Source organism: Drosophila novamexicana, unplaced genomic scaffold, assembly GCF_003285875.2.
Source record: "Drosophila novamexicana strain 15010-1031.04,08,12 unplaced genomic scaffold, DnovRS2.1 tig00000689-arrow-pilon, whole genome shotgun sequence".
Taxonomy (NCBI): Eukaryota; Metazoa; Arthropoda; class Insecta; order Diptera; family Drosophilidae; genus Drosophila; species Drosophila novamexicana.
Genome location: NW_020824818.1, coordinates 1,830,875 through 1,843,414, shown reverse-complemented (window position 1 = coordinate 1,843,414; position 12,540 = coordinate 1,830,875).

Sequence of the window (12,540 nt, the reverse complement as noted above, 5' to 3'; positions counted from 1 at the left end):
TGTCCAAATCTTACCCCAAGATTCGTATATAGACATGGGTCAAAAATTACCAACCCCATATCTCGGCCAAATCTCATCCGATTTTCACGAAGTTTGCCGCTTTCTTCATGGTTTTCCCTCTAGATTAATGTGGCATTCAAATCTCGACACCGATTTTTTGGTCGAAATTCATGTCCAAATCTTACCCCAAGATTCGTATATAGGTCAAAAATTACCACCCCATATCTCGGCCAAATCTCATCCGATTTTCACGAAGTTTGCCGCTTTCTTCATGGTTTTCCCTCTAGATTAATCTGGCATTCAAATCTCGAAACCGATTTTTTGGTCGAAATTCATGTCCAAATCTTACCCCAAGATTCGTATATAGATATGGGTCAAAAATTACCAGCCCCATATCTGGGCCAAATCTCATCCGATTTTCACGAAGTTTGGCCTTTTCTTCATGGTTTTCCCTCTAGATTAATGTGGCATTCAAATCTGAACACCGATTTTTTAGTCGAAATTTATGTCCAAATCTTACCCCAAGATTCGTATATAGACATGGGTCAAAAATTACCAACCCCATATCTCGGCCAAATCTCATCCGATTTTCACGAAGTTTGCCGCTTTCTTCATGGTTTTCCCTCTAGATTAATCTGGCATTCAAATCTCGAAACCGATTTTTTGGTCGAAATTCATGTCCAAATCTTACCCCAAGATTCGTATATAGATATGGGTCAAAAATTACCAGCCCCATATCTGGGCCAAATCTCATCCGATTTTCACGAAGTTTGGCCTTTTCTTCATGGTTTTCCCTCTAGATTAATGTGGCATTCAAATCTGAACACCGATTTTTTAGTCGAAATTTATGTCCAAATCTTACCCCAAGATTCGTATATAGACATGGGTCAAAAATTACCAGGGCCATATCTCGGCCAAATCTCATCCGATTTTCACGCAGTTTGGCTTTTTCTTCATGGTTTTCCCTCTAGATTAATCTGGCATTCAAATCTCGAAACCGATTTTTTGGTCGAAATTCATGTCCAAATCTTACCCCAAGATTCGTATATAGATATGGGTCAAAAATTACCAGCCCCATATCTGGGCCAAATCTCATCCGATTTTCACGAAGTTTGGCCTTTTCTTCATGGTTTTCCCTCTAGATTAATGTGGCATTCAAATCTGAACACCGATTTTTTAGTCGAAATTTATGTCCAAATCTTACCCCAAGATTCGTATATAGACATGGGTCAAAAATTACCAGGGCCATATCTCGGCCAAATCTCATTCGATTTTCACGCAGTTTGGCTTTTTCTTCATGGTTTTTTCTCTAGATTAATCTGGCATTTAAATCTCGACACCGATTTTTTGGTTGAAATTCAAGTCCAATTCTTACCCCAAATTTCGTATATAGATATGGGTCAAAAATTACCAGCCTCATATCTCGGCCAAATCTCATCCGATTTTCACGAAGTTTGCCGCTTTCTTCATGGTTTTCCCTCTAGATTAATGTGGCATTCAAATCTCGACACCGATTTTTTGGTCGAAATTCATGTCCAAATCTTACCCCAAGATTCGTATATAGACATGGGTCAAAAATTACCAGCCTCATATCTCGGCCAAATCTCATTCGATTTTCACGAAGTTTGGCTTTTTCTTCATGGTTTTCCCTCTAGATTAATGTGGCATTCAAATCTCGACACAGATTTTTTGGTCGAAATTCATGTCCAAATCTTACCCCAAGATTCGTATATGGATATGGGTCAAAAATTACCAGGGCCATATCTCGGCCAAATCTCATCCGATTTTCACGCAGTTTGGCTTTTTCTTCATGGTTTTTTCTCTAGATTAATCTGGCATTTAAATCTCGACACCGATTTTTTGGTTGAAATTCAAGTCCAATTCTTACCCCAAATTTCGTATATAGATATGGGTCAAAAATTACCAGCCTCATATCTCGGCCAAATCTCATCCGATTTTCATGAAGTTTGGCTTTTTCTTCATGGTTTTCCCTCTAGATTAATGTGGCATTCAAATCTCGACACCGATTTTTTGGTCGAAATTCATGTCCAAATCTTACCCCAAGATTCGTATATAGGTCAAAAATTACCACCCCATATCTCGGCCAAATCTCATCCGATTTTCACGAAGTTTGGCTTTTTCTTCATGGTTTTCCCTCTAGATTAATGTGGCATTCAAATCTGAACACCGATTTTTTAGTCGAAATTTATGTCCAAATCTTACCCCAAGATTCGTATATAGATATGGGTCAAAAATTACCACCCCCATATCTCGGCCAAATCTCATCCGATTTTCACGAAGTTTGGCTTTTTCTTCATGGTTTTCCCTCTAGATTAATGTGGCACTCAAATCTGAACACCGATTTTTTAGTCGAAATTTATGTCCAAATCTTACTCCAAGATTCGTATATAGATATGGGTCAAAAATTATCTGGCCCATATCGCGGCCAAATCTCATCCGATTTTCACGAAGTTTGGCTTTTTCTTCATGGGTTTCCCTCTAGATTAATGTGGCATTCAAATCTGAACACCGATTTTTAGTCGAAATTTATGTCCAAATCTTACCCCAAGATTCGTATATAGATATGGGTGAAAAATTACCAGCCTCATATCTCGGCCAAATCTCATCCGATTTTCACGAAGTTTGGGTTTTTCTTCATGGTTTTCCCTCTAGATTAATGTGGCATTCAAATCGGAACACCGATTTTTTAGTCGAAATTTATGTCCAAATCTTACCCCAAGATTCGTATATAGACATGGGTCAAAAATTACCAGGCCCATATCTCGGCCAAATCTCATCCGATTTTCACGAAGTTTGGCTCTTTCTTCATGGTTTTCCCTCTAGATTAATCTGGCATTCAAATCTGAACACCGATTTTTTAGTCGAAATTCATGTCCAAATCTTACCCCAAGATTCGTATATAGATATGGGTCAAAAATTACCAGCCTCATATCTCGGCCAAATCTCATCCGATTTTCACGAAGTTTAGCTCTTTCTTCATTGTTTTCCCTCTAGATTAATCTGGCATTCAAATCTGAACACCGATTTTTTAGTCGGAATTTATGTCCAAATCTTACCCCAAGATTCGTATATAGACGTGGGTCAAAAATTACCAGCCTCATATCTCGGCCAAATCTCATCCGATTTTCACGAAGTTTGGCTCTTTCTTCATGGTTTTCCCTCTAGATTAATCTGGCATTCAAATCTGAACACCGATTTTTTAGTCGAAATTCATGTCCAAATCTTACCCCAAGATTCGTATATAGATATGGGTGAAAAATTACCAGCCTCATATCTCGGCCAAATCTCATCCGATTTTCACGAAGTTTGGGTTTTTCTTCATGGTTTTCCCTCTAGATTAATGTGGCATTCAAATCTCGACACCGATTTTTTGGTCGAAATTCATGTCCACATCTTACCCCAAGATTCGTATATAGACGTGGGTCAAAAATTACCAGCCTCATATCTCGGCCAAATCTCATCCGATTTTCACGAAGTTTGGCTCTTTCTTCATGGTTTTCCCTCTAGATTAATCTGGCATTCAAATCTGAACACCGATTTTTTAGTCGAAATTCATGTCCAAATCTTACCCCAAGATTCGTATATAGATATGGGTCAAAAATTACCAGCCTCATATCTCGGCCAAATCTCATCCGATTTTCAGGAAGTTTAGCTCTTTCTTCATTGTTTTCCCTCTAGATTAATGTGGCATTCAAATCTCGACACAGATTTTTTGGTCGAAATTCATGTCCAAATCTTACCCCAAGATTCGTATATAGATATTGGTCAAAAATTACCAGGCCCATATCTCGGCCAAATCTCATCAGATTTTCACGCAGTTTGGGTTTTTCTTCAAGGTTTTCCCTCTAGATTAATGTGGCATTCAAATCTCGACACCGATTTTTTGGTCGAAATTCATGTCCAAATCTTACCCCAAGATTCGTATATGGATATGGGTCAAAAATTACCAGGGCCATATCTCGGCCAAATCTCATCCGATTTTCACGAAGTTTGGCTCTTTCTTCATGGTTTTCCCTCTAGATTAATCTGGCATTCAAATCTGAACACCGATTTTTTAGTCGAAATTCATGTCCAAATCTTACCCCAAGATTCGTATATAGATATGGGTGAAAAATTACCAGCCTCATATCTCGGCCAAATCTCATCCGATTTTCACGAAGTTTGGGTTTTTCTTCATGGTTTTCCCTCTAGATTAATGTGGCATTCAAATCTCGACACCGATTTTTTGGTCGAAATTCATGTCCACATCTTACCCCAAGATTCGTATATAGACGTGGGTCAAAAATTACCAGCCTCATATCTCGGCCAAATCTCATCCGATTTTCACGAAGTTTGGCTCTTTCTTCATGGTTTTCCCTCTAGATTAATCTGGCATTCAAATCTGAACACCGATTTTTTAGTCGAAATTCATGTCCAAATCTTACCCCAAGATTCGTATATAGATATGGGTCAAAAATTACCAGCCTCATATCTCGGCCAAATCTCATCCGATTTTCAGGAAGTTTAGCTCTTTCTTCATTGTTTTCCCTCTAGATTAATGTGGCATTCAAATCTCGACACAGATTTTTTGGTCGAAATTCATGTCCAAATCTTACCCCAAGATTCGTATATAGATATTGGTCAAAAATTACCAGGCCCATATCTCGGCCAAATCTCATCAGATTTTCACGCAGTTTGGGTTTTTCTTCAAGGTTTTCCCTCTAGATTAATGTGGCATTCAAATCTCGACACCGATTTTTTGGTCGAAATTCATGTCCAAATCTTACCCCAAGATTCGTATATGGATATGGGTCAAAAATTACCAGGGCCATATCTCGGCCAAATCTCATCCGATTTTCACGCAGTTTGGCTTTTTCTTCATGGTTTTTTCTCTAGATTAATCTGGCATTTAAATCTCGACACCGATTTTTTGGTTGAAATTCAAGTCCAATTTTTACCCCAAATTTCGTATATAGATATGGGTCAAAAATTACCAGCCTCATATCTCGGCCAAATCTCATCCGATTTTCATGAAGTTTGGCTTTTTCTTCATGGTTTTCCCTCTAGATTAATGTGGCATTCAAATCTCGACACCGATTTTTTGGTCGAAATTCATGTCCAAATCTTACCCCAAGATTCGTATATAGGTCAAAAATTACCACCCCATATCTCGGCCAAATCTCATCCGATTTTCACGAAGTTTGGCTTTTTCTTCATGGTTTTCCCTCTAGATTAATGTGGCATTCAAATCTGAACACCGATTTTTTAGTCGAAATTTATGTCCAAATCTTACCCCAAGATTCGTATAGATATGGGTCAAAAATTACCACCCCCATATCTCGGCCAAATCTCATCCGATTTTCACGAAGTTTGGCTTTTTCTTCATGGTTTTCCCTCTAGATTAATGTGGCACTCAAATCTGAACACCGATTTTTTAGTCGAAATTTATGTCCAAATCTTACTCCAAGATTCGTATATAGATATGGGTCAAAAATTATCTGGCCCATATCGCGGCCAAATCTCATCCGATTTTCACGAAGTTTGGCTTTTTCTTCATGGGTTTCCCTCTAGATTAATGTGGCATTCAAATCTGAACACCGATTTTTAGTCGAAATTTATGTCCAAATCTTACCCCAAGATTCGTATATAGATATGGGTGAAAAATTACCACCCCCATATCTCGGCCAAATCTCATCCGATTTTCACGAAGTTTGGCTTTTTCTTCATGGTTTTCCCTCTAGATTAATGTGGCATTCAAAGCTGAACACCGATTTTTTAGTCGAAATTCATGCCCAAATCTTACCCCAAGATTCGTATATAGACATGGGTCAAAAATTACAACCCCCATATCTCGGCCAAATCTCATCCGATTTTCACGAAGTTTGGCTTTTTCTTCATGGTTTTCCCTCTAGATTAATGTGGCATTCAAATCTCGACATTGATTTTTTAGTCGAAATTCATGTCCAAATCTTACCCCAAGATTCGTATATAGGTCAAAAATGACCACGAAGTTTGGCTTTTTCTTCATGGTTTTCCCTCTAGATTAATCTGGCATTCAAATCTGAACACCGATTTTTTAGTCGAAATTCATGTCCAAATCTTACCCCAAGATTCGTATATAGATATGGGTCAAAAATTACCAGCCTCATATCTCGGCCAAATCTCATCCGATTTTCACGAAGTTTGGCTTTTTCTTCATGGTTTTCCCTCTAGATTAATGTGGCATTCAAATCTCGACACCGATTTTTGGTCGAAATTTATTACCAGGCCCATATCTCGGCCAAATCTCATCCGATTTTCACGAAGGTTGGCTTTTTCTTCATGGTTTTCCCTCTAGATTAATGTGGCATTCAAATCTGAACACCGATTTTTTAGTCGAAATTTATGTCCAAATCTTACCCCAAGATTCGTATATAGATATGGGTGAAAAATTACCACCCCCATATCTCGGCCAAATCTCATCCGATTTTCACGAAGTTTGGCTTTTTCTTCATGGTTTTCCCTCTAGATTAATGTGGCATTCAAAGCTGAACACCGATTTTTTAGTCGAAATTCATGCCCAAATCTTACCCCAAGATTCGTATATAGACATGGGTCAAAAATTACAACCCCCATATCTCGGCCAAATCTCATCCGATTTTCACGAAGTTTGGCTTTTTCTTCATGGTTTTCCCTCTAGATTAATGTGGCATTCAAATCTCGACATTGATTTTTTAGTCGAAATTCATGTCCAAATCTTACCCCAAGATTCGTATATAGGTCAAAAATGACCACGAAGTTTGGCTTTTTCTTCATGGTTTTCCCTCTAGATTAATCTGGCATTCAAATCTGAACACCGATTTTTTAGTCGAAATTCATGTCCAAATCTTACCCCAAGATTCGTATATAGATATGGGTCAAAAATTACCAGCCTCATATCTCGGCCAAATCTCATCCGATTTTCACGAAGTTTGGCTTTTTCTTCATGGTTTTCCCTCTAGATTAATGTGGCATTCAAATCTCGACACCGATTTTTGGTCGAAATTTATTACCAGGCCCATATCTCGGCCAAATCTCATCCGATTTTCACGAAGGTTGGCTTTTTCTTCATGGTTTTCCCTCTAGATTAATGTGGCATTCAAATCTGAACACCGATTTTTTAGTCGAAATTTATGTCCAAATCTTACCCCAAGATTCGTATATAGACATGGGTCAAAAATTACCAGGCCCATATCTCGGCCAAATCTCATCCGATTTTCACGAAGTTTGGCTCTTTCTTCATGGTTTTCCCTCTAGATTAATCTGGCATTCAAATCTGAACACCGATTTTTTAGTCGAAATTCATGTCCAAATCTTACCCCAAGATTCGTATATAGACGTGGGTCAAAAATTACCAGGCCCATATCTCGGCCAAATCTCATCCGATTTTCACGAAGTTTGGGTTTTTCTTCATGGTTTTCCCTCTAGATTAATGTGGCATTCAAATCTCGACACCGATTTTTTTTTGTCGAAATTCATGTCCAAATCTTACCCCAAGATTCGTATATAGGTCAAAAATGACCACGAAGTTTGGCTTTTTCTTCATGGTTTTCTCTCTAGATTAATCTGGCATTCAAATCTGAACACCGATTTTTTAGTCGAAATTCATGTCCAAATCTTACCCCAAGATTCGTATATAGATATGGGTCAAAAATTACCAGCCTCATATCTCGGCCAAATCTCATCCGATTTTCACGAAGTTTGGCTTTTTCTACATGGTTTTCCCTCTAGATTAATGTGGCATTCAAATCTCGACACCGATTTTTGGTCGAAATTCATGTCCAAATCTTACCCCAAGATTCGTATATAGGTCAAAAATGACCACGAAGTTTGGCTTTTTCTTCATGGTTTTCCCTCTAGATTAATCTGGCATTCAAATCTGAACACCGATTTTTTAGTCGAAATTCATGTCCAAATCTTACCCCAAGATTCGTATATAGATATGGGTCAAAAATTACCAGCCTCATATCTCGGCCAAATCTCATCCGATTTTCACGAAGTTTGGCTTTTTCTTCATGGTTTTCCCTCTAGATTAATGTGGCATTCAAATCTCGACACCGATTTTTGGTCGAAATTTATGTCCAAATCTTACCCCAAGATTCGTATATAGACATGGGTCAAAAATTACCAGGCCCATATCTCGGCCAAATCTCATCCGATTTTCACGAAGTTTGGCTTTTTCTTCATGGTTTTCCCTCTAGATTAATGTGGCATTCAAATCTGAACACCGATTTTTTAGTCGAAATTTATGTCCAAATCTTACCCCAAGATTCGTATATAGACATGGGTCAAAAATTACCAGGCCCATATCTCGGCCAAATCTCATCCGATTTTCACGAAGTTTGGCTTTTTCTTCATGGTTTTCCCTCTAGATTAATGTGGCATTCAAATCTGAACACCGATTTTTTAGTCGAAATTCATGCCCAAATCTTACCCCAAGATTCGTATATAGACATGGGTCAAAAATTACAACCCCCATATCTCGGCCAAATCTCATCCGATTTTCACGAAGTTTGGCTTTTTCTTCATGGTTTTCCCTCTAGATTAATGTGGCATTCAAATCTCGACATTGATTTTTTAGTCGAAATTCATGTCCAAATCTTACCCCAAGATTCGTATATAGGTCAAAAATGACCACGAAGTTTGGCTTTTTCTTCATGGTTTTCCCTCTAGATTAATCTGGCATTCAAATCTGAACACCGATTTTTTAGTCGAAATTCATGTCCAAATCTTACCCCAAGATTCGTATATAGATATGGGTCAAAAATTACCAGCCTCATATCTCGGCCAAATCTCATCCGATTTTCACGAAGTTTGGCTTTTTCTTCATGGTTTTCCCTCTAGATTAATGTGGCATTCAAATCTCGACACCGATTTTTGGTCGAAATTTATTACCAGGCCCATATCTCGGCCAAATCTCATCCGATTTTCACGAAGGTTGGCTTTTTCTTCATGGTTTTCCCTCTAGATTAATGTGGCATTCAAATCTGAACACCGATTTTTTAGTCGAAATTTATGTCCAAATCTTACCCCAAGATTCGTATATAGACATGGGTCAAAAATTACCAGGCCCATATCTCGGCCAAATCTCATCCGATTTTCACGAAGTTTGGCTCTTTCTTCATGGTTTTCCCTCTAGATTAATCTGGCATTCAAATCTGAACACCGATTTTTTAGTCGAAATTCATGTCCAAATCTTACCCCAAGATTCGTATATAGACGTGGGTCAAAAATTACCAGGCCCATATCTCGGCCAAATCTCATCCGATTTTCACGAAGTTTGGGTTTTTCTTCATGGTTTTCCCTCTAGATTAATGTGGCATTCAAATCTCGACACCGATTTTTTTTGTCGAAATTCATGTCCAAATCTTACCCCAAGATTCGTATATAGGTCAAAAATGACCACGAAGTTTGGCTTTTTCTTCATGGTTTTCTCTCTAGATTAATCTGGCATTCAAATCTGAACACCGATTTTTTAGTCGAAATTCATGTCCAAATCTTACCCCAAGATTCGTATATAGATATGGGTCAAAAATTACAAGCCTCATATCTCGGCCAAATCTCATCCGATTTTCACGAAGTTTGGCTTTTTCTTCATGGATTTCCCTCTAGATTAATGTGGCATTCAAATCTCGACACCGATTTTTGGTCGAAATTTATGTCCAAATCTTACCCCAAGATTCGTATATAGACATGGGTCAAAAATTACCAGGCCCATATCTCGGCCAAATCTCATCCGATTTTCACGAAGTTTGGCTTTTTCTTCATGGTTTTCCCTCTAGATTAATGTGGCATTCAAATCTGAACACCGATTTTTTAGTCGAAATTTATGTCCAAATCTTACCCCAAGATTCGTATATAGACATGGGTCAAAAATTACCATTCCCATATCTCGGCCAAATCTAATCCGATTTTCACGAAGTTTGGATTTTTCTTCATGGTTTTCCCTCTAGATTAATCAGGCATTCAAATCTGAACATCGATTTTTTACTCGAAATTCATGTCCAAATCTTACACCAAGATTCGTATATAGACATGGATCAAAATTTACCACCCCCATGTCTCGGCCAAATCTCATCCGATTGTCACGAAGTTTGGCTTTTTCTTCATGGTTTTCCCTCTAGATTAATGTGGCATTCAAATCTCGACACCGATTTTTTGGTCAAAATGCATGTCCAAATCTTACCCCAAGATTCGTATATAGACATGGGTCAAAAATTACCACCCCCATATCTCGGCCAAATCTCATCCGATTTTCACGAAGTTTGGCTTTTTCTTCATGGTTTACCCTCTAGATTAATGTGGCATTCAAATCTGAACACCGATTTTTTAGTCGAAATTCATGTCCAAATCTTACCCCAAGATTCGTATATAGATATGGGTCAAAAATTACCAGCCTCATATCTCGGCCAAATCTCATCCGATTTTCACGAAGTTTGGCTTTTTCTTCATGGTTTTCCCTCTAGATTAATGTGGCATTCAAATCTCGACACCGATTTTTGGTCGAAATTCATGTCCAAATCTTACCCCAAGATTCGTATATAGGTCAAAAATGACCACGAAGTTTGGCTTTTTCTTCATGGTTTTCCCTCTAGATTAATCTGGCATTCAAATCTGAACACCGATTTTTTAGTCGAAATTCATGTCCAAATCTTACCCCAAGATTCGTATATAGATATGGGTCAAAAATTACCAGCCTCATATCTCGGCCAAATCTCATCCGATTTTCACGAAGTTTGGCTTTTTCTTCATGGTTTTCCCTCTAGATTAATGTGGCATTCAAATCTGAACACCGATTTTTTAGTCGAAATTTATGTCCAAATCTTACCCCAAGATTCGTATATAGACATGGGTCAAAAATTACCAGGCCCATATCTCGGCCAAATCTCATCCGATTTTCACGAAGTTTGGCTCTTTCTTCATGGTTTTCCCTCTAGATTAATCTGGCATTCAAATCTGAACACCGATTTTTTAGTCGAAATTCATGTCCAAATCTTACCCCAAGATTCGTATATAGATATGGGTCAAAAATTACCAGCCTCATATCTCGGCCAAATCTCATCCGATTTTCACGAAGTTTGGCTTTTTTTTCATGGGTTTCCCTCTAGATTAATGTGGCATTCAAATCTCGACACCGATTTTTTGGTCAAAATTCATGTCCAAATCTTACCCCAAGATTCGTATATAGATATGGGTCAAAAATTACCAGCCTCATATCTCGGCCAAATCTCATCCGATTTTCACGAAGTTTGGCTTTTTCTTCATGGTTTACCCTCTAGATTAATGTGGCATTCAAATCTGAACACCGATTTTTTAGTCGAAATTCATGTCCAAATCTTACCCCAAGATTCGTATATAGATATGGGTCAAAAATTACCAGCCTCATATCTCGGCCAAATCTCATCCGATTTTCACGAAGTTTGGCTTTTTCTTCATGGTTTTCCCTCTAGATTAATGTGGCATTCAAATCTCGACACCGATTTTTTGGTCAAAATTCATGTCCAAATCTTACCCCAAGATTCGTATATAGACATGGGTCAAAAATTACCAGGCCCATATCTCGGCCAAATCTCATCCGATTTTCACGAAGTTTGGCTTTTTCTTCATGGTTTACCCTCTAGATTAATGTGGCATTCAAATCTGAACACCGATTTTTTAGTCGAAATTTATGTCCAAATCTTACCCCAAGATTCGTATATAGACATGGGTCAAAAAGTACCAGGCCCATATCTCGGCCAAATCTCATCCGATTTTCACGAAGTTTGGCTTTTTCTTCATGGTTTTCCCTCTAGATTAATGTGGCATTCAAATCTCGACACCGATTTTTTAGTCGAAATTTATGTCCAAATCTTACCCCAAGATTGACATGGGTCAAAAATTACCAGGCCCATATCGCGGCCAAATCTCATCCGATTTTCACGAAGTTTGCCGCTTTCTTCATGGTTTTCCCTCTAGATTAATCTGGCATTTAAATCTCGACACCGATTTTTTGGTCGAAATTCATGTCCAATTCTTAGCCCAAGATTCGTATATAGATATGGGTCAAAAATACCAGCCTCATATCTCGGCCAAATCTCATCCGATTTTCACGAAGTTTGGCTTTTTCTTCATGGTTTTCCCTCTAGATTAATGTGGCATTCAAATCTGAACACCGATTTTTTAGTCGAAATTTATGTCCAAGTCTTACCCCAAGATTCGTATATAGATATGGATCAAAAATTACCACCCCCATATCTCGGCCAAATCTCATCCGATTTTCACGAAGTTTGGCTTTTTCTTCATGGTTTTCCCTCTAGATTAATCAGGCATTCAAATCTGAACACCGATTTTTTAGTCGAAATTTATGTCCAAATCTTACCCCAAGATTCGTATATAGATATGGGTCAAAAATTACCAGCCTCATATCTCGGCCAAATCTCATCCGATTTTCACGAAGTTTGGCTTTTTCTTCATGGTTTTCCCTCTAGATTAATGTGGCATTCAAATCTCGACACCGATTTTTTGGTCGAAATTCATGTCCAA